Source organism: Zingiber officinale, chromosome 7B (genome assembly GCF_018446385.1).
Source record: "Zingiber officinale cultivar Zhangliang chromosome 7B, Zo_v1.1, whole genome shotgun sequence".
NCBI classification, from domain to species: Eukaryota; Viridiplantae; Streptophyta; class Magnoliopsida; order Zingiberales; family Zingiberaceae; genus Zingiber; species Zingiber officinale.
The window spans coordinates 111,129,319-111,153,592 of NC_055999.1; the positions used below are offsets into that span (position 1 = coordinate 111,129,319).

Sequence of the window (24,274 nt, forward strand, 5' to 3'; positions counted from 1 at the left end):
AAGAGGAATACGGTAGAAGATCAAGAGGTCTTTCTAAAAGGTATAACTAGTAATTTTTCTTTCCGCATCATACTAGTTATTTTTAGAAATAATACCAAATACAAGAGGCATGCGATTCTAGTATTTCGAATATGTTTTTCGATGTTGTGTTTTTTTTGTTTTTTTTCCCTTGTGATTTGATTGTTCTTTTCGGTTAACCTAAAGTTATTTTAGGAAATTAAATATTAGCTTTCCATAAAAGGTTTTGTCTAGTCGGTGGTGGTTGCTCCCATATCCAAGAAGGCCATGTGCCTCGCCACGTCAGTACTGGGAACCAATTATGGAAATTAATATTTAATGGAATTAATAACTTAAGGTGATTTGGGTCGAACGTGTTAAGTTCCGCAGGAGACCCAAGTCAAAACCTAAAAGAACGAATAGATTAAGTTTTGGATCAAACGTGTTAAGTTCCGCAGGCGATCCAAAATTTAATTTAAAAGAACACATTGTAGCTAGGAAAAGGTTCAGACCTTTGTACAAAATTTTTGTACAGTGGAACCTCTAGGTTTTCCGAGTAGCAACCAACACTGGCTACAATGCCAGTCGGCTGGCCATCGTGTCAATTGGCTGGCTACAGTGTCAGTCGGCTGGCTATAATGTTAGTCGGCTAGTTACAGTACCTATCAACTAGCTATAATACCAGTCAACTGGTTTTCATAACTGTTGGGCATATAAACATTCTGTGTCCTGTCCCAGTCTACTGGTCCAGTTTCCAATCTACTGGTCAAGTTTCCAGTCGACTGGTAAAGTTTTAAACTTAGGGTTTCCTTTCCTGAGTACATTTTTCTCGCACTCGGACTCTCTCTCGCACAACCTTGACCTTGCCTTTTAGCCTCCTACATCAGTCTTACATCTCTCAGATGTTTTTCCATCTTTCATGCTTTGCCTTCAAGAGTTTCCTTTGGCCTTGTCCTTATTGTCGGGTCTTTCATTACCAAGAGGCTCCTCACCTTCAAGACTTTATCCTTAGCCAAGAGCTCCTCGCTCCAGAACTTCAACCTTGTCAAGTCACACTTGGACTTTGTAAAATACCGAAAAAAATGACGAATAATGATAAGGGAATTTTCTGGAATTTTTAGAAAAATTTTTTTTGGAATTTTTCGGAACTTGTATGGGCGAGTTTAAGGAGATAAAAGTAGGTCCTGGGAAAAAGCCTGTTTAGGCTACCCATTTAAGTGAGGAAAAGTTAATTTTTTTTTCCTTTTATTTTCCTTTTTCTTTTTATTTAATTTCTTCTCCTCTCCCACGCCGCTTCCCTCTCCCGATTTCCCCGACCCCGTGCCCTAACCTCCCTTCCCAACCGGCGCCGATCACTTCTCTTCATCTCTGGGTGGCGCCGAAGCTTCTATCCCTTCTCCTTCGTCCCTGCACAAGCGTCGGCGAGCACGAGCCACTGCCGGCCGAGCCATCGCCGCCTAATTTTTTTGCCGATTTCCTGAGCCCTATATTGGGTTCACAACCTGACCGAGTCTCCACTCCCTCTCCTTCCTCTCGAGTCGACGCTGCTTGATGCTGCGCTGCCGGCGGACATCGTCCGATCACATAGGTGTTGTGCAGTCACTGATCCTGCTTTCTTCTCCGCTGATCACCGGAGGTTATTGGGTCATCTTCCTCTCAAGGTTGTCGCCTGCACAGGAAGATCTTCGGCAAGGAAGGGGGAGCCAAGCCCTAGCATCGATCTTCGCTCGCGATCAACCCATTTCCGGACAAGCCTTCCCTGATTCCATCTTTGGCCGATCTCCTCTCGTGCCTTGCTTCCTCCACAGAGCAGAGACATTGCGGAATTGATGTTGCATCACTGGAACAGCAGGTTCTAACCGAGAAATCATGGTTGTATCCTTACCCTTTTCCTCCTCTTTGTTCTGTTCGAGTGCCACCACCAGAGGGTGATCAATCTAGGTAAGCTTGTCTGAAATCTTGAAGAATTCATTGATAATGGTCTCATTAGTTTCCGTTGTGATGTTCTTCCTGATGTTGGACTCGTGGGAGGCATAGGAACAACTCCTTGATGGACTTCCTCTAGGCAGATTTCTGTCCTATGCATTCTTGTGGCTGAGTAAGGTTTCGATTGAAGTTTTGGGGGCTGTTTGAGGTGAGTGTGGTTATGTTTGTTGGATTCTAGTAGATACATTCCTGTACAAATTGCTTATTGGATTTATCATCTACTTTGGTTTGGATATTTATGTGGAATTAAACAGGGTGACCTAATCGACGTTGGATTAGGTTCTAGGTTTAGCTAGTTGTTGATTGTGTAATTAGCTAAATCTGTATATCGTGTTGTTACAGGACTGTGATTCGAGACGAGCGTCTCGACATCGGATTGGTTCGACAGGCGGGTACCTCTTGACTTATCTTTTATGATATTGTCTTTGGATATGCATATATTTTATAACTACAAGCAATGAACATGTTTGTCTTTGGTATGTCACTGTTTGATATCCATAGCATGTTAGGTTTATCGCCTGTGACGCATCCGTGCTTTTATCATGTGATTTATTGCCATGAGTACTGTATTACCATGAGTATCTTAGTTTCTAGAATAAGTGACATACCATGTTTTACTGAGGTTAGGACTAGGTTCTGGACTTTTGGTTTCAGTCATGTGTATCGAGATTATCTGATACTTAGGTTTTATGTCGTGACTGGCTTGTGTACCTCTATTTGTATATCATATATGATTCGTGTACCTAGACCTTGATTCTTGATATGTGCATATTGTTGGTACATATGTTATGGAAGGAGATATGTTTAGGATCTAGGTTGCTATACCATAGAGGACCTGTATGCCCTAGATCCGTGGATTGACCTACTGATACTGTGGTACCCATATTATGTATATATGGATTTTTCTATGCTGATCAGGATATTCCATACTTATTATGTTCAGGACATAGGTTTTTGATATTCTATCTGACCTGTGTACTATAGATTTTGGTATGTGACCATCGCTTTTACAGTACCCATTTTGTATATATGGATATGGTTATGTTGATCAGTTTTTGTTATGCATAGTGACATGCATCATGATTGCATGCTGTGCGATTGTCGGCTCCACTATGGTTGAGCCCATCGCCAGTTACATGTACTGCACACACCCCCACTCATGGTTTAGTGGTATATCAGGCAGGTGTGTGGCGGTTCTGCTGTTTGGCTCCGTTGGTCATATGACTCAGCGTGGTAGCCGGCAGTCAGTTCCGCTCTGTTTGGCTCCGCTGGCATTTAGTGTAGCAGCGTAGTAGCCGGCAGACGGTGGACTCTGTTTGGCTCCGTTGGTCAGGTGACTCAGCGTGGTAGCCGGCAGAGATACCTCCCCGTCATCGTGTACCGGGAGATGAGAGCATTGAGCTCCCCCATTTATGATTTGGGGTCACAGGACAGGAGTACTCCGACAGCATCCCGTCCACTCGGTCACTCATCAGGAGCAGTGACGACAGAGTGCACGGTTGTCACAGCCCTACCCACTCGGTCTCACCATTTGAGTGTGAGATGACTGACTGGCGTCAGGGGTGACCAGGACGCATCATTAGCATCATATGCATTGATGCATTTATATTCTTATGATTGTGTTTGCTGCATTTGGTTGCTGCATTTTGGTTGGATGCATACTTTTGACCTGCATACAGGATTATTGACACTTTCGGTTTGACGACCCTTTTGTCTGGATAGGAGTTCCTGGTGAGTACAGCTTCCTCAGTTACCTTTCAGTTTTGCATATTCCCTATATATGATTAGGAAGCTGTATTCCATGTTTGTTGCTGTTAGATATATCTTACTACTCATGTCCATTGGTATTCGCTGAGTTGTTGAACTCACCCCCGTTGACACTATCTTTTTCAGGTACCAGGTTATTTATGGTGTCGCTTGGAGCATCCTGTCTGCTGGTCCCCACGTCACATCAGAAGACTTATCGGTTTCACATATGTTTTGTTTGTTTTATGTATCAGTTTGTTTAGCTTTGTACTCTGGTTTTATTTTTGGAGTGTTGATGTTGTTATGTGGTATTTTGTATTTGTTATTGGTTGTGTAAGCCTAGCCGGCTAGCAGTTTTTTTTGTGTTTTGGTTTTGGTACAGCCGAGTGGGCTGCTTTATTTTTTTAACTGCGTGGTTGTGTCAGCCAGAGACTGAATTTGATATTAACTGCGTGGTGTTTGTTTTCTTTTATTGTTATTATTCCAGCCGCATGTGGCTGAGGTATATAGTGCTTGTAGAAAAGTTTCAGATTGTCCGCTGTACAGGGGAGATGCTGCCGAAATTTCTTCGGACAGAGACTCCTCTGGGGCGTGACAGACTTACATTGCTAACACTACATACTTAGACTTACACCGTCAAGACTCCACTTGGACTTTCACCTTTGGCAAGATCCAACTTGAACTTTGCCTTTGCCAAAATTATACTTGGACTTTTCTTGTTGTACCTGCATCCTGTATACTCACAAGTATATATCAAATATAACAATAGACCTAACTTAAACCTTTGCTGAAACATCAAATGATCAAAACCTATGGTCACACCGATTGCTCTAACAAATGATGCGGGCAACATGCTTAAAAGGAATGATTGTATTTAAATACATGATGATTGAGACATCTTAACATTTAATACGTAATTTTTTCATAAATATGCAATGGATTTGTCACATGGCTTAAGCAGTCGAGGTAGCTAAGATTATTCTGATTACACAATAGTCTAGTCAGTCAGATTCTTGCCTCCTTCGACTATACTTGAAGGGAATAATTGTATCCAGAGAATGATCAATAGGTGCCACATAGATAAGAGAAGAATGGTGAAACCTGCTAAGGTGGTTCCAACAGAGGAAATCTCGAGCCTCCCGGCTCCTTAATCTCCTAGCCTTTCAAGCCTTCCAACTCCTTAGCCTCCCCGCCTCTTGGGTCTACCAGCTCCTTAGCCTCTCGGCTTCAGACTCCCGGCCTCTTGAGTCTCCCGGCCTCCCAACCTCTCAAGACTCCAAGCTCCTTAGCCTCTCGGTCTTTAGGACTTCCCAGCTCCTTAGCCTCCCGTCTCCAGACTCCCGGGTCACTGTCTCCTTTGCTTCCCAACTCCTTGGTGGTGCAAGACACATGACCATTTTAGGAAAAGAATAAATCATCACAAAAATCTTGGATTATTTCAATAAAAGAATAAATCATCACATAAATCTCATATCATTTCAGGAAAAGAATAAATTATTGCATAAATCTTGAATTTTTTCAGAAAAAACAGCGGTATGAACAAGTCTCGTATTATTTAAGAAATTAAATAATGGTGACATGGAAAAGGGAACCGAAGGAAAAAATATGTGATCTCCTTATAAAAGATAATCTTTTCTAGTATCCAGGTATATACACACGCCTACATATATCAAACCCTAATAATCATCTTTTAACTTGAGCATTTGAGTGGTTGTACCGAGAACCCCTGGTCATCATTCTAACCCTCTATTTTTTGTTTACTTTCGTCCAAGTTCTCAACCACGTCGTCATCATCATTGTTATTTAGCGATTTGACAGTTAAATTTACAAGTGACTCTACCGATAAAAAAAATTGAGGGGGAAGGGGGATAATTGTCTCCCTCGGATGTAGGTAGGTTTGCCGTTGCTTGTATTTTTTAGTTCCAAATGTTCATTAAGATAAAATAAAAAATAAAAAATCACACTTATATTTTGACCATTGCATATCTATTATCTCACAGTGTCCAAGTCTCAAAAACAAAATTCTATAGTGAAAATTTAACTTTGTAGACGGCCACCCCAAAATCATAACATAAAGTTAACTTTATGGGTTTAGGAGGTTGTTGAGATCATTGGGCCAAGCATGTTGTGGGTAATGGCTTTTCCTTTCTCCCCCCTACTAATCTACTTCAAGCAACAATTAACCTCAAACAAATTTATCTTACTTTATACTTTTAATATTTCAAAATTGCTAAAACAAAAACCCTTGGAACTTTCCAATATATTCCTTTTATTTTATGCAGCAAGCAATTTATTAGTTGTAATTCTACCTTTTAGTTGTAACTATCTAGTGTATGTTGTTTCATAGTCTAGTTTATTAACTCTAGATTTAGTTTCATCTAGTTCACATATTTAAGGAACTCTTTTGAGATAGAGAGAATAGAAAGATACCAATGTAGTAAAACTAGAGATAGAATGCTCAAGCTTCATCATTAACAAAGAATACCATCACATTTAGCATTATAATGCCTATAAGTTGGCACTATAATTTATCCTCCTTCACATAATATGAGAATAGATTGTGAGGGATACCTGAGGTTTTGCTATAATGTAATTATAATGCAACATAAAGGCATGATTCAATTCCTGACAAGTGCAAATACTCTCGTGCGTCTTGTTTAGGAAGGTCTCTCGACTAAGGCTAAATAAGCCTCCGTGATTTATTCCCTTCTAAAGTATGTGGGCCCGTCCTGGAAGGACCGCTAAGATGATGACTTCACCTTTGACTATTAGATAATTATAATGCAAATCATTTGAAGTTATTATGCAAATTGTGAAAAAAAAAATTCCACAAACTACATCAGCATTGCTTATATAAATATGCCTCCAACTAATAGTTTTCTTTAACAAGTTTAGTTGACTAAAACACCACACCACGTAGCTAGAATTTGCAAACTATGACTGAGAGTTCCAATAGTTGACGGTTCAGTCTACTCAACCAAGTCATTAGCCTACTAAACTTCTTTTTAACATTATGTTCTCTTGAGCAAAAAGATTCTAGTTTGACTCTAAACAGTCAACGTAACTTAAAAGTTCTAGTCGAGTGGATAAGTACTATCAGTTGACACAATCTGCTTGAGAATCCCAAATTTGCTCAACTTACGCCTTGTGAGCTCACACAAAGCTTCATGATCAGCATAGACTACAAGTTAAGCATGTCATATGAAACATTAACTTAATTAAAAATTTTAAAGTAGAACATGGAGAAACATGTACATAAGTTAAGCATGTCATATGAAACAACATCAATCAAGTTGACTCGAACATCTCAAAAAATAGATTAACTTGTTCTTAATGTCCAAGATACACAAAGTTCTAATTTTAGCTATTCAAAATTTTATGTTTTTTTAAATATGCAATTTGGCCCTCTACTAGGAAAATAATAAACCATGAAAAATGCTAATTTTGGATACGCTTTGATACAAAATTGAGAAGTGTTGAAATTTTTAATATATATATCAAGCATCTTCTCATCTCATAATTAATCCTTGTTTTCTCCAAAATGATTCATAAGATCAAGAATAAGTTCTAAGTGATGCCATATGATTAAATTAGACCTCTTACTTACACTTAATGTTTAGAGATAGTACCATTAGGTGCCAAGAATTATATATGATGTGTCTCCAATTGTATCTAATGATATATATTATCATGAGATTTCACAATGTAATTAGGCATCCAAGACATAAATTTATACCTAGTGTCATGATTATGCAAGACTTATGATTTCACAATATCGTTGTGTACCTATTAATCACGACGACACAAAGCTTGATTAATTGGGTCTCTAATCTCCCTGATCTTCTAGGTGAGAAAGATCAATGACACAAATTCAATTTTTTTTTAGTTTATTTGGTCTTTAGCAGTTTGAAGGCACTATACAGTACTCCCCTTTCACATACTGTTCCAATGCTTGTTTGTTTGAGCTTCCTACAGTGGATTCACAGTTCATGCTGCTGCAGCACTTTTTTTGTCAGAGTACTTTTATCAGCTGCAGATAGATAGATCCTGCTTAATTATGCTGCAGCAAGCAATGATCTACTGATCTCCTCCATGTCTAAATGTATTTATATTACCACAACTAAACAAATTTTACAGGATGGATATAAACTCAATTGATGGTTTCTGGAAACAAGGTGATCATCAGTATCAGAAAGAAGACTGTAAGGTTGACAGTAACCAGCTTAATAATCGTCATTCCTACCAAATCCAACTCTTCATGCAGGCCCAGCAGCAAACATTTCTGCTGCAAGGACAACTAAATAATGCTGACTATCTGACCCCTCAACCCTGACAAAAGCATGCATCCATTTAGCAAATGCCATGAGAACCTTAACCCAATTAAACCTTGAATGAATAGATTTCTGAAGCCTGGAAATTAAATGCAGCAGTTCTTTTCTTTTTACTATAAGGAAATTGGCACCAGTGCCATTAGGACCAACAGTGGAGCCATAATACACATGCATGCATGCCATTTGCCTTCCTAAAACTCAATAAAGCTGCTGACAGAATCATTCCATTGGCCAGCACCACCTTTCTTTCTTAGAGTGAACCCTACTCTTGCTGAAGTGACTGAGAAAAGGGATGCCCTAACCACCATGTGGCATGCTCGAGATAAATATTTCAGAATTAAAAACACTGAGAAGGCCAGGGAGGATACTGAAATTTGCATGATGAGTTTGGTGGAGTGGCAATGAGCTGTCAGATATGGAGATACATGAAATCGAGTGAGTGATTAAATAAAGTTTTCGATAGGGTTTTAAATGACTGATCTGATCTGATATACCACATTAATACCTGTTGATGTCAGAAATGGTGGATGGAAAGATCTGAAACTTTTTTGACTGCTTAAAAGTTGATTAAGATTCACAGGTATACTGCAAACCAGACGAAGCTCTTATGAACTCCAAGATGCACCTTAGCTTGTGTCTCAACTGTTGTATTGTTCCAGAAGTTGATTTGTGATTTTTTTTTAAAAGAAAAATAGTAGAAGGTATATTGAGAAATAAATGTTTAAAATACAAAAAATTTAAAATAAAAGTTTTATGAATTGTATAAGTTTTGTTTTTTCCTCTAATTATGCTTCTTACTAAATCCTACATTGTTATTTCTTTTAACAGTAAAAAATAATCAGTTTATCCAAATTAAATTAGTGCCGTTAAAATTGTGAGAGAGAGGGTATATTGGGAAATATTTTTTTTAAAATTGAAATTAGTTGCTTTAGGCATAATAATGAACCCTTTTCTTTAAAAGAAAATGAGAGGGAAAATTTTATTATTTTTAACAAATAAAATTTGGGTACATTTTGGCCAAACTCTTGAATGTCTTAAAATAACATATATACTGGTAATAATGATTTGATTTTGTAAAAAAAATTTATTCATCCGTATGTCATGTCGAAGCTGCGACTCGATCTTTAGATGTTTAAGTGTTTAACAAATTAAAAAGACAATCTATCACTACATCATTATCTCGGAAGCTAAAACAACCTATTTGAATAATAATAGTAGTATCATCAATAGTAGTAATGACTTCCTATGCATCTAAGGATATTGAGTCTCATCTTCGGTGAAAAAAAAAAATGACAGTTTGGTACACGAAGCTCCTGTTATACGAGTCCCGGAGAAGAATTTATTGTACGTAGCTTTACCTTACTTTTTTACAAGAGATTGTTTCTAGTGTTCGAACCTGTGACTTTTTGATCACAAAGCAGCAATTTTACCGTTGTGTCAAGGCTCCCCTTTCTCTCATCTTTAGTGAATTAACGGATAAAATTTTCTTAATAGGTCGTTGACCAAAGAATGTTGGGTTGATGGACTATCTATTAGTGATTGGTGGAAAACTTTCGTCGAATCGAGTCGGTTACATTCAAGATTAATCAGTGTAAACTAAATATCTGATATCAATAAAAAAATAATAATAACAATGTTATCAAATCTATAGTCATTTCAGAGGGTTGATCTTCCTTCCAAATGGAATGAAAAGAAGTTTAAGGCCACACAAGATCTATAACACTTGATTAACCCATTCTTAAATATTGATTAGATCCGTAACGATAAATCTATGTGTTATATTATAATAAATCCATATTTAGATAAATAAATTCCAACAATAAAAACATGTATAGTCTAAAATAAGGGAAAATTTACATGTAGTCCCAAACACAAACAAAATTTTACATATAGTTCTCATTGCAAAAAAAAATCTTTGTTTTCATTCCCTAACCAAATATAATAGATATCATTTTACCTAATCACCCCTTATATTTTTAGGTATACAAAATTCAAAAATGAATATAACTCTTCTTAAATTCTGCACATTAAATTAGAAACTAGTATATTTTCTATCAAATTGAGCATGACTCTTTTTCCACCTCAATTGGATAAAAAATATACTAGATTATTTTTAAATAATGCTCAATTGGATGAAAAATATATTAGATTTTCTTTAAATGATGCTGAATTTATGAGGAACTATATTAAGTGAGAAAAAAATCATGCTCAATTTTTCTCTCCCTAGCCAAACATAATAGATACCAATTTACCTCTCATATTTTTTAGGTATAAAAAGTCCAAAAATAAGTATAATTTCTTTTAAATTTAGCACATTAAACTAGAATCTAGTATATTTTAGATCAAATTGAGCACAACTTTTTTTCCACTTCAATTTGATGAAAATATACTAGATTCTTTTTAAATAATGCTGAATTGAATGAAAAATATACTAGATTCTCTTTAAATAGTAAATAATTTAGGAGGAATTATATTAAGAGAAAAAAATTTGTGCTCAATTTAATAGCAAATATACTCGATTCTAGTTTAAAATATTGAATTTAAGAGGAATTATACTCATTTTTAGATTTTTTTAGTTTTTTTATATTAAAAAATATGAAAAATAATTAGGTAACAATGTTTGTATAAGGAAATTGATGTAACTAAAATTTTACAGAAAATGAAAATAAAGTTTTTTAAAGATGGAAACTACATATGAAGTTAAAGTTTCGATTTTGAGATTTTTCTTTAATTTAACCCTAAAATAATGCATTTTAGTAAAAGTATATTGTTTTCTTGAAAGTCTCAATATGTTTAAGGTTTCTTATTGACATGAAAAAAAATTATGTAAACATCTTAAAGTCTTATTTTAGTTTTATATTTTTAAGATAACAAAATCATTTTGATTTTAAATAATCGGGAAATAACATTTAAATTAAAAAAACATTTCAGATTTAACTAGCATGATTTAAAGGTACTTTATGTATCCAAAATAATTTATTTTTTCCTCAAAAATTTATAAATAAAAATTAAAAAAAATACCTATCTTGGAGTTTTATCCTCCTTGATGACTCAAAAAATTTAGGCCCCAAAAAATGATTAAGGAATCTCAATAATAACATTCTAGGCTAATTAAAGCTCTTTCTTATGGCAGCTTTGGAGGCTTAGGACTCAAGAACTGCATACATGTGACCTATATATTGTGATTGTGTTATGTATGTTACAAATTAATTTTATTTCTTATTAAAAGGCCCACATGGTAGAAATAATTTTATTTCTTATTAATTAAATGATTCACATTATTTTTATTAAATGTCCTACATTATTTAAATCTTTATCGTTTATTTCTCATTAAATGGCCAACCTTGTTTGACTTTATTATCATTTATTTTCTTATTCAAAGGCCATATTATTTAATTTTATTATGATTAATTGCTTTATTAATATTGATTAGAGACCGTTTTAACCAAATAACACTACTCATGATGGATTGGTCCGTCCCATCAAAAATTTCTACTTATCAAGGTAAATAAATTTTGAGTGACCGATTCTACTTATCATAATTTTTTATTAATTATCAAGATAAATTAAAAAGTATTCATAATAAATAACTTAGAAATCGAATATCTCATGATTATACGTCCTATTTAAAAAAAATATTTACAAATATATTATAACTAAAGATTAAAACATAAATATCTAAATGACAACTTAATACTCTTCCGTTACATTGCAGTGGTAACAATTATTATATGAGGTGAAAATAAAAAATTTTAATTGAAATTAACGAGTAATGAAATATTAAAAAATTGATTTTCCCTCTACCCGTTAAATAAATCTTTTTCTACATGAAAATTGTTAAATAATAATAGAAGTAAAGAGGGAGAAACATATATTTCAAGTATATTTACATATTCATGATGATATATTTAACAATGTAATTTTGGAGTTAAAATATAAGATGTTTTGATTGGCTAGGTATAAGTTTGAGTACATATGAGTTGATCATTAAAATTTCACAATGTTATTGGGCAAAAAGGTAAAACGCTCCCTTCCAACGTCCCTATCAATCGACAGATGGGATCTTCTATTGCACAATTTGTGAATCATAATTTATGGACTAGAGGATGATCCACTTATCATGATTAATAGATTATAATGAATCTCATGTGTTTATGGGGTCCATCAAAATGGACCAATCCATAAAGTGGACCGTCCTCTAATCCATAAATTGCGGACCAAAGGATCCGTAGAACCTAGATCTCTTGGTCAATAAAAAAGTGGACTAAGGGATGAACCACTTATAATTACGGTCGGATTGTGATTGCGATTCGGCTGCAATCGATTGCGATCCCTCCTTAGGTTCACTGTTCCCCCAAGTTATAGTTGGGATCGAGACGAGTGACCGGAGGCTATCTGGAGGCAGCCCCTGCTCGGCGCCAGGCTGCCTGACCACTTGCCCACTATTGGTAGCTTCTGGGCGGTCTCTAGCCACTTGCCATGACCCAAATTATAACCGAGGAATAGTGAATCTAGAGAGGGATCATAACCAATTACGGTCGAATCACAACCACAAACCAGCAGTAATTACAAGTGATCTATCCCCTGATCTATTATTTTTTTGGGACTAGAGAACCTGTCCTTTGCTAACTGGTCTCATGATCAATACGGAAGAGATAAATCAGGAAACTATAAATAATGAATGTATGAGAGGGTCTTTTTAACCCTCAACATTTTTACCGAGGATCGACCCAGCTCTATTGTGAAACTCTCATACATTAATCACTGAGCCATGTCCGGGAAACAAAATCTCGCAATGTTAGCATGTTCCAAAGAGTGTTAATCGACCTACTTTAGTTCTAGACATCACAATGGCTTACAGCATGTTATAAGTAGAGTAAGGAGACTACTAAACAGTTTGAGTCGATTGGAGAAGATCAGTTGGCAATCAAGGGTTTATAGTCAATTGGATATAAGGTTTAGGCATTTCATGTTGGCGTTACAGGAGACGAAGGGAAACGGAGTCCTTTCGTCTCTCTCGTTGCTGCAAACTGCTGCAAACGCCAAGGAGACGAAGGGACGTCTTTTCCCCTTCGTCTTCCTTAGTCTTCTTATAAAGGTGCGCCCAAGCCTTTGAGAAGAGGATGGGGGTGCAGAGGTTTTGAAAGGTGATCAAAGAGGAGCGCAGCGAAGTGTGAGGTGATCAGCGAGCAAAGGTGAGCGTCTAGAGGCTGGGATTTGGCTCGTGAACTTTTAAGTGCTTTCCGGTTGCCCCGTGATCGTGCTTCCGACAACGGCAGCCTCTTCGTCGACCGGCGTCTTCAGTTGTGATTTCTTCGGGAGATCACTGTGAGTGGTTGCCGCTTTCGTTTCGTTTTATTTCATGCTGATCTCAAAAAGATACAACAATGGTATCATAGCATAGTTTTGAATGCATGAAAATCAACGCGGAGATCACTCTCGTGTTTTTTCTTCTTCTGTCGTGAAGAAGAAGATGAACAGTGAATACTGTTCATCAATTGAATCGATTATTCAATCGATTCAAAATTGCACAGAGTTCTTCGATCGATTCATGGATCGATTGAAGAGAAATCAAAAACGTGAACAACGTCGTTTTTTTTTGACGAAGCACAGTGCTGAATCGATTGGAAAAGAAAAAAAACGAAGATGCACAGCCTTAATCGATTCATGAATCGATTGAAGAAAGGAGATGCACAGTATTTTTGACGAAGCACAATAACGAAGAAAAAAAACGTGTAAATAAAATGCATGCATGTTTTAATTTTTTTCTTAAAGCTGGTTCAAATTATTTGTTAGTTTAACCAACTCAGTTTATTATTGAATTAATTAGGGTGATCTTGATTATAGAAGTTGGGTTGATCAAATATGACCCGATTAGTTCTGTTGTGTCAGATTTGATCATAAAAAATTAGATTTATTCTAATGGGTCAGACTTGGATGAATCAAACGGACCTAAGTTTGATCAATAAGTCTGAGATTGACTCAAATGAGCTTAAACAATAGCAGAACATATGTCAGAAATCCCTGTCCAATTAGATTAGTTCTAAGAAGGACAATAAACTAAGCTTAAGATTCAGACTCCTGATTGACCAATCCAATGTGTCAGTCGACTTAAACTCTTGAAAATCAAGAAGATTTATTTTTCTTGATTTATAATGATTGTATTATGCCTGTATGAATTGAATTAAACTGGTTTTGTAGTGGTTAGTCTGTTTTTGTACTAACTTGTTTAAATTCAATTTTTCAGATGACACGGACTATTACCATATTGACTTGTCGCGAAGTGCGGCGAAACCAGCTTCGAGAGGAGATTCAGGAGATAGAGTATAAGTCTGCTTATGGAGTCGACGGACATGTTAGACGACTTGATAGACTATTTTGGAAACTTGAGCAAGAAGAATTTTCGGTCCTGGACAGTTATAGGATATGTGCATTAATGCAATCATTGTCAGAGTATCTTAGGGTAATAACATACTATGTATGGAGGCGTCATGAAGGACGCGTCACATATTCAGAACTGTGTGAGGAACTGCTTCACCATATGGGTGAAGAAGAGTCTGAAGAGGACCAGGAAATGTTCGAGGAAGATCCAGAAATGGATCTGATGGAGAATCCTGAAGATGCCCCATCTGAGATTATCCCAAATGAGTCCAGGTTAATAGGGATAATATTGGTTGTTGCACTAGTGTTTGTCCTAGTGGGAGCAGTGCTAGCGTATCTAGTTTATTAGTATTCTGTTTACTGTCATTATGTACGAACAGTGTTAGCTCATCTAGTTTTTGAGTCATGTAATAATTTCTGTCATTATGTACGAACAGAATTATATAATGAAAAGTTATGTTATATGTTAACAAACTTAGAAATGATTAGTTCATTTCATGACATGATTAGTTCATGTGAATATGATTCGTTCATATATCCATATGATTAGTTCATATGAAAAATGATTAGTTCATTTTAATAATGATTCGTTCATTAGATGGGATGTGTGTAATATGATTGATCAGTGTTGATTAGATTAGAACATACAAATGATGAGTGAAAATAATGTTATCATTTGATTTTGTAAACTAATTCTAATTTACACTGAGTCAATAAATAATTGAACATATATGAATTACATTGAAATAATAAATAATATGTTTATTTATGTAGATCATGACAACTAAAAACATCATAGTTGAACTCAATAAGGGTGAGAAATTATATGAGGATAACTACAAAATCTGGCACCTCAAGATACAATATGTTCTTGAGGAACAAGAAGTTCTAGAGGTTGTAAATCAAATCATGGAAGAACCGGTTGATGGTTCTACAGCACAACACAGACGTGACCTTGATGCCGATAAGGCATGAAAAAGAAAGGACTCCATTGCTAAGGGTATATTGATTATTTCAATGGTGGATGACCTGGTATTTGAGTATGAGCCATTACCATCTGCTAATGCTGTCTAGGCAACCCTTAGAGAGAAGTACAGTGGAGTAAGTCTGAGTAAGCTCCGTCAACTAACTATCAAGTTTGATAGCTGTAAAAAGCGCTCGAATGTTACCATGGCCCAACATCTCAGGAAGATGGGTAACATGATTCGAGAGCTTAAGACTGCTAGTTATGCATTGACCGATGAACAACAGGTTCAGAAAGTTATCCGTTCCCTTCCTGATTCTTGGGAAACGATGAAACAGAATCTGACCCACAGTGAGAGTATCAAGACTTTCATCGATGTCTCACGACATGTTGAACTTGAGGCGGAGAGGATTGAATCCGCAAGGATTTCTAGTCAAGCTTTTGTAGTTGAAGGTTCTGGTTCCAAGAATAAGAAAAGATGATTTAAGAAAGGAAAGGGAAAAGGAAAGGAGGCTAGTGTTGTTGCTGTTAAAAACCAAATCAAGAAGAAAGGAAAGAGATATGGACAAAGACCTATGAGCAAGTTGACTTGCTTCAATTGTGGCAAGAAGGGCCATTTTGCTCAGGAGTGTGTTGAGCCTAAAAAGGTAGATCCAACTTTGTCTTCTTTCCACAAACAATATGTTGCAAGTACAGTGTTGTTAGCTGATTCGTATCCTTTGTGGATTGTAGATTTAGGAGCAACGAACCACGTAGCACGTGATCGAGCTACATATGTGGAGTACCGTCGGGTACCAGCTGGCAACAAATGGATATATGTAGGAAACAATGCAAGAATTGAAGTCAAAGGAATTTACACTTGCAAGCTCAACCTACGTGGTGGATGCACCTTATTTCTACATGATGTCCAGTATGCTCTTGAGATTCGACGAAATCTGGTTTATGTCATTTGTCTTCTTGATTTAGGTTATAATGTAAATTTTTATAGCCGTTGTGTGGAACTTCGAATTAACTCTGTGTTAATTGGGTATGGTTATGTAACAAATAGTTTTATAGTTCTTGATGTAGAACCAAATAATAATAATGAATGTTTTTCAAACATTGCTCTTACTAGTAATGCTGATGTTAATGATGAAATTTGGCATGCTAGGCTAGGACATATAGGACAAGAACGAATGAATATATTAGCTAAGGAGGGCCTTTTAGGCACTCATACTAAGATTAACTTGTCTATATGTGAGCATTGTCTTGTTGGAAAGACGACTAGAAAACCATTTGGTAAGACTATTAGAGCTAAATCACCATTGCAATTAATTCATTCGGATATTTATGGTCCGATGAATATGAAAGCTAGAAATGAGAGTTCTTATTTCATTACATTTATTGATGTCTTCACGCATTTTGGTCATGTGTATTTGATTTCTCACAAATCTGAAACATTGGATTACTTTATTCGTTACTTGAACGAAGTTGAGAATCAATTGGAACGTAAGGTTAAAACCTTGCGCACTGACCGTGGAGGTGAATATTTGTCTGATCAGTTCAAGACAATGTGTAATGAGAAAGGGATTATTAGACTGCTAACTATCCTTGGAACTCCACAGCAAAATGGGGTTGCTGAAAGAAGAAATAAGACTTTTCTTGAAATGGTTAGGTCTATGATGGCGCAGGCTAATTTGCCAATCTCCTATTGGGGAGATGTATTATTAGTTGCGACCTATATATTTAACAAAGTGTCTTCAAAGTTAGTTCCATCTACCCCATATGAATGTTGGACATGCAGAAAGCCGGATTTAAGTAATCTGAGACCTTGGGGGTCAACTGCCTACGTTCATGATAAGACTCACGAACATGAAAAATTAGGATCCAGAGTTAAGAAGTGTATCTTTATAAGGTACTCTAAGACTTCTAAGGGTTATGTGTTTTATTAGTGAGCGACAAGATGGAACTATCTCTGAAATAGAATCAAGAGATGTTACTTTTCTTGAAATTGAGTTCCCAACACGAGGTGAAGTTGATAAAATAATTCCTCTATATGAGATAGAGGAGAAGGATAATGTTCCTTTATCAACATATCAGGAGATGCCTGAATCTAGTCAATCGAGTGAGAGTAATTTGCCACTAAATGAGTCAGTTTCTCAGCAGTATAACCTTCAAAGAAGTAGTCGTCAGATTATTTCTCGGAGAATGTTTGATATTGAGAATGAGGCATTGATGGTTCTCCCAGTTGATGATAAGGAACCTCGAACAGTTGAGGAAGTTTTGAGAAGCTCAATTAGAAAAGAATGGAAAATTACAATGGATGAAGAAATGGAGTCAATGAGAAAGAATCAAGTTTGGGATTTAGTCAATCTACCTTCAGGCCAAAGGGTTATTGAGAATAAGTGAATTTTCAAAGTAAAGAGGAAAGCAGATGGATCGATTAATCGATACAAAGCTCGATTAATTGCAAAAGGATATACCCAAATAGAGGGTATTGACTTTGAAGAAACATTCTCCCCAGTTATGAAGTTTGTGTCAATACGTGTCATCCTAGTTATAGTAGCACAATATGACATGGAATTACATCAGATGGATGTAAAAATGACTTTCCTTAATGGTAATCTTGATGAAGAAATCTATATGGTACAACCAGAAGGTTATGTTGCTGAAGGCCAAGAGAAAAGAGTATGTAGACTTCGGAAGTCTATATATGGGCTAAAGCAAGCATCAAGACAATGGAATATAAGATTCAATGAAGTAATATTGTCTTATGGTTTCAAAATGGTCAATGAGGATCATTGTGTTTACCTAAGAAAGGAGAAAGGAAAGTTTGTCATTTTATCATTATATGTTGATGATATGCTAATAGCTGGAAGCGACATAAAGTGTGTGATAGAAGTCAAAAGTTGGCTTTCATCACAATTTGACATAATAGATATGGGAGAAGCAGAGTACATCTTAGGAGTGAAGATCGTTAGAGACCAATCAAAAATACTTTTAGGTTTGTCTCAAAAAGCTTATATCACTAAGATGCTACGACACTTCAATATATCATATTGCAACATTGAACAGACGTCTATAGCGAAAGGTACTGTTTTAAGCAAAAGTATGTATCCCAAGACTCCTGAGGAAATAGCCGAAATGAAGAAGAAACCATATGTCAGTGCTATTGGTAGTTTGATATACACTATGTTGTGCACTCGTCCTGATATAAGCTATGCTGTTGGCTTAGTTAGTCGTTTCCAGTTAAATCCAGGATTGAGACACTGGAAAGCAGTGAAGAGGATATTTAGATATCTCAAAGGAACAACGGATTATTGCCTCTGCTTCTAAGGATCAGAAATGAGCCTAAGTGGCTACACATATGCAGATTGGACAGGGGACCTTGATGATAGAAAATCCACATCTAGCTATGTCTTCTTGCTGAATGGTAGCGCCATCTCATGGAACAGCAAGAAGCAGGCTTGTGTAGCCTTGTCGACAATGGAAGATGAGTATGTGGCTTGTGCAGCGGCTATGCAAGAGGCTGTTTGGCTAAGAAGGTTCTTGAAGCATCTGAAGATTGTTGAGGATAATGAGAGTCCTATTACAGTGTACTGTGACAGTCAAGCTGCAACAGCTTTTTCCAAGGATCCCAAATATCACAGCAAAGGCAAGCATATAGAAATTAAGTATAATTTTGTAAGGGATATTGTTGACAATAAAAAGATAATTCTTGAGTACAATCCTACATGGAATATGTTTGCTGATCCTTTTACTAAGCCATTGACTAAATAGTCATTTCATGGACATGTGAAGTCTTTAGGACTTCGAATAATGTAACTAATTGTAAAGACATTTTGATAAATGAAAAATGTCATGATCTATTCAGTGTATATGTCTTTGTTACATTCGAATAAAAGTCTCGATAAGCATGTTGGCAGATTGAGATTGGTTCACTCACATGGACAATCATCTTTATTTGTTAAGTACAAATAGAGGTAAGGCCGTTGCTTATGGGATAGCTTATGTAGCTGTGAATAGAGACATACCCATAAGTTAAGGCCACCTTGATAATTGTGTTAAGATGAGATCATTTGTGTTAAGATGAGATCATTTCTGTAATGGTTGGAGTAAATGCACCCACCATTTACTGAATCTGCTTAAAGGCCAGATTAGAATTCATATGTTGAATTCAGGATTAGACATTAGGTATGTCTAGATCAAAATATGTATGATGTTAAATTTGGAAAAAACATGTGCTCTTTTTAGTAAAGAGGATAACATCGTAGCATGTTATTCATACCACATGTGTTATGGCGACAAGAAGGGTAGTAGAAGAATGGATCCCTACTTCTCTACTATGTGAGACCCTTGAGATTATAAGTTAATCTCAATCTTATCTTAAGTGACTATTTAGCTGTCTACTTGAAGTTTTGATCAGTGTCTGCTACTTTAGCATGTTTCCTATTGGTTATGGATGATTCGGTCTATAGAGCATAACTAGGAAAGCGACTGATCATAATGAATAGATTCTAGCTAAAAAGGAAGATTAAGATTGATTTACATCTATAACATTTATTCACTGGTACCAGTTACATTTTTAGTTCAGTACATAAAATGTAATTGTGAATAATTTGTTTGATTGGAGATGTTGAACATGCTCTTGACATATAGTCAATATGAGGGATTAGAGATGTTCATAATGATGTAAATAATTTAATCTGGGATAAAGACAAGTCATTTATGTCTATGATTCATCCTATGGACATTTATGTCTCTGATTCGTTATATGGAGCAGCTAAGTAAGGTGTGACAATCTTCTTAGCAGTTGAATGCTCAGTGTGCTTGCTGTCGCACGAACCATTTTCCCTAATGTATGGAATGGATGTTCTTATTTGGTCTTTGTGACTAATTAATTTTGCTCTGATCTTCGTGACATGATCACCTTGTAGTCTATGTGACTGACATGGTATATGTGACCATATAACCTTATGGATTGACTTAGACGAGTGGGAGATGTTGGATGTTACAGGAGATGAAGGGAAACGAAGTCCTTTCGTCTCTCTCGTTGCTGCAAACTGCTGCAAACGCCAAGGAGACGAAGGGGCGTCATTTCCCCTTCGTCTTCCTTAGTCTTCTTATAAAGGTGCGTCCAAGCCTTTGAGAAGAGGGCGAGGGTGCAAAGGTTTTGAAAGGTGATTAAAGAGGAGCGCAGCGAAGTGTGAGGTGATCAGCGAGCAAAGGTGAACGTCTAGAGGTTGGGATTTGGCTCGTGAGCTTTGAAGTGTTTTCCGGTTGCCCCGTGATCGTGCTTCCGACAGCGGCAACCTCTTCGTTGGCCGACGTCTTCAGTTGCAATTTCTTCGGGAGATCATTGTGAGTGATTACCGCTTTCGTTTCATTTTATTTCATGCTCTCAAAAAGATACAACATTTCAATAGTTTGGTTTCAGCAATAGCCAACTAAAGAGTTTTTATTCAACTAGAGTCGAGTGACAGTTTTTTCCCACCATTAGTCTTAAATGTCCATATTTGAGTTATCCAATCAATTAGAGTAGGGTTTCCAATTGATCAGAGGTCTAGTCATTTCAAATGTGCACGTTAACATTGGGCCATATATATATTGTTAGGTTGATGGTTGTAAATAAAATTTTATATTTTGAATATAACAAAAGATGATGTACTTAACAAAAAGATATTTTTATTGATATAAATTTTTTTTAATAAAATTTAAAAAAAAAATCATTAAGATTTATGTTATCTTTATGGAAATATTTAAATTGTTTTTATTCTAATAATTAGCATAGAGTCCGGACTACTAGAATGATTAACTATCGACTACGCATAAGAGAGACGACCAAACACCAGACAGAGAAGTCCTAATTGTAGCTATAGGCAACAAGTCCTAGTAGGTCGGCTGAGGGGTAGGAAAATCCTGGTAGGTCAAGGATTAAATGATATCAAGCGGGTAGGCTTAAGTGGACGACCCTTTGTTTGAAGAGAGATTGTTGGGTTGTAATGGTTGCAAATAAAATCCCACGTTAAAAATATATAAAAAGGATCATGAACTTATAAGAGAAAGATATCTCTATTAGTATGAGACATTTTTAGTAGAGTCTAAAAATAAAATCACAAAGGATTAAATTCAAAGTGAACAATATCATATAATTATCGAGATATCTATATATATTTTGATCCTAACATATATAAGCTCTTTGTATTTGTTGTACTCAAGTTGATTGAGTATCCAAAGTAATCTAAGATCTTTCTCTTAGTAATATCCCTTGGACAAGGTTAGAAGGCTTCAACTTTATTAATCTCTTGGTATATCTTCTCCTGCTTTCACTTCTGTCTTTTAAGGAGAGGTAAGAGTTGTTGTATTGAGAAAAATCACACTTAGGTTAAATCTTGCTAATTGTTTGTGGAAATTCCATTAATTAGGTTAAGGTAGCTTGCGACTCGTAGAGGTTTGCCCCACTGCATCTTGTGAAGGGGTGTATTAGTGGAATCCTCGCAAGCAGTGATGCATCACATTCATCCTAGGCAAGAGAGTAAGTAGATGAGTGAATCTAAGACGAGAAGTTCAAAGCGGATAAATGGGCAAAGGTAATCTTAAAGTGTGGATTTAATTTCTAAAGGAGGAATTGAGCAAGGTTAGGGACTTCATGGATGCAAAGGATCTTTGGAATAAAGCCGTGAATCTTCATGACAAACCTTTGCAAGAATAAGTTGAAGTTGTTAAAGTTGATGAACCCAAAGAATTACAAGTTGAGATAGAGAAATTGAAGACCAATGCTCAATCGTGAGCTTATAGAATAATAAAAATTAGAGACTATCCTCCCCTTTGATTTCTTGTACAGTGAAGACTTCTTCACATAATTTAGGGATAGAATAATCATCTTTGCTATAATTGTACACATGAAGAAAAAAAATGCCTTCAACCTCTACAACATTAAATTGTGTAAAAAGATCTAAGAAAAATGTGACAAGTTTTACTAGTAAGAAGAATGGATACCAAGAACAAATTCAAACCTCAAGAAGGGAAAAAAAAGAAATCAACAATGAAAAATATCGTCATGGAAAGGGAAGAATATGGAGAAATGAAGAAAATGAAAGTAAACAAATAAAGATAAAACGAAAAGGAATCCACATAGGCTACCACTAGTTATTCACCAAATGACGACTAACTATGCCTCTCCATGAGCGAGAAATACATGAAAAAAGAATGAGTTTATTAGTATGAGATCATTTAAGTAGAGCTTAAAAATAAATTCATAAGGATTTATATCAAAAGTGAATAATATCATATCATTATGTAGATATACGAATTTTTTTGTCTCAATCGTGCAGGACCAGACAAAAAAAATAAAATGCATCCATTTATTGATGTTTATATAAATAAAAAAAACTTGGCTCTTGTATCATAAAGAAAAATAAAGATAAAATAATAATAATAATAATAATAGTAATAATAATAATAATCTTACTCTACTATTTAATTAAGAATGCAGATCCTTTAAAAATTAATTTTAGTGAAGGCCAAAATTAAATAACGTTAGTGTCTTTTTTTCATACTAAAATAAATTTTAATACTTATTAATAATTTTCTCTAATTATTTTTTATAAAAATATGTAATGTCATGATTTTCTTTAGTCTCATATTTTAGGATAGACAACACTGTGAAAGAGAAGATTCTATAAGTATCTTAGGCCGGTGACATTAGAAAGAGTATATTTTTTTTGATCTTTTGGTTAAGATCAAATATAGTATATGCTATTATCAGTATAATATATTCTAAGGGAGAGTTAGTTACAATGACTTGTTATTGGAGTTCTCGAGCGTCACCCTTACATTGCACTACTGCATGGGCATGATGCACCTTTACCAAGTTTAATATAACACATTGAACGTGTGTGCACGATGACTAATAATAAAAAGAAAAGGGAGAAGTTTATTCCGATGATAAACAAATGAAATGACATTTAGGGTATTGATAAAATTAAAGGACTACAATAGTAATATTACACTATATTTTGATAAATTGGCGGATTATGATAGACCTCATCTTATTACGTATCAGAGGATTATCCATTGATCGTAATTAGTGGGGTATGATGGACCCCATCTGTTTAAGTGATGGGGTAAAATGGATCAATCTATAAAGTGGATCATCATTTGGTTCATGAATTACAGACAAGAAGATTCGTACTCAAATTTATTATCATATAGATTTCTGATAGGTATAAATACTATTTTAAATTATCCTTTGTCCCCTATTTAGGAAGGTCGTTTGACTAAAGTTAAATAAGTTTCGGTAATTTATTTTCTTTCTGCGTGTTAGGAGTCACTCTGAAAAAACGCTAAGACGATGACATCACCAACAGGAGAACTAGGACTGTAAATGAACCAAGTGCTTGTGAATAAGCTTGGTGTTCGGTTTGGTAAGAGCTTGTTTATGTTCGTTCAATATACATAAGATTAATTAAACAAACAAGCTTGAACAACTCGTTAAGCTAAACAAACAAGCTTGAACACATATGCGTTCAGCTCGTTAACGTTCGTGAACAACATTCGTGAACAGCGTTCATGAACAATGTTCATGAACCATATTCATTAATAAAACTCTTTTTAATATGCTAAATAAACAATAAAATAAAATAAATAAATAAATTTAAATTATCAAGCTCAATAATCAATCAAACAATTAAAAGTTTCAAACAATCAAACAAGTTTGAATTGAGAGTTTGATAACATTTAAATGAATCAAGCTCGAATCAAGTTCAAGTCAAGCTCAAGCCAAGTTTGAATTGAGAGCTTGATAACATCTAAATGAACAAACCTCAAACCAAACTTCAAACAAGCTCAAGTTCATAAAAAATAAACTAAGCCAAGCTTGAACACTCAT

General features: G+C 35.5%; 1 pseudogene; it reads left to right on the forward strand.

Annotated features, from left to right (window-relative positions):
• The first annotated feature begins 23,099 nt into the window (after window positions 1-23,099).
• Window positions 23,100-23,253, forward strand: LOC122007585 (annotated as a pseudogene).
• Window positions 23,254-24,274: the final 1,021 nt, after the last annotated feature.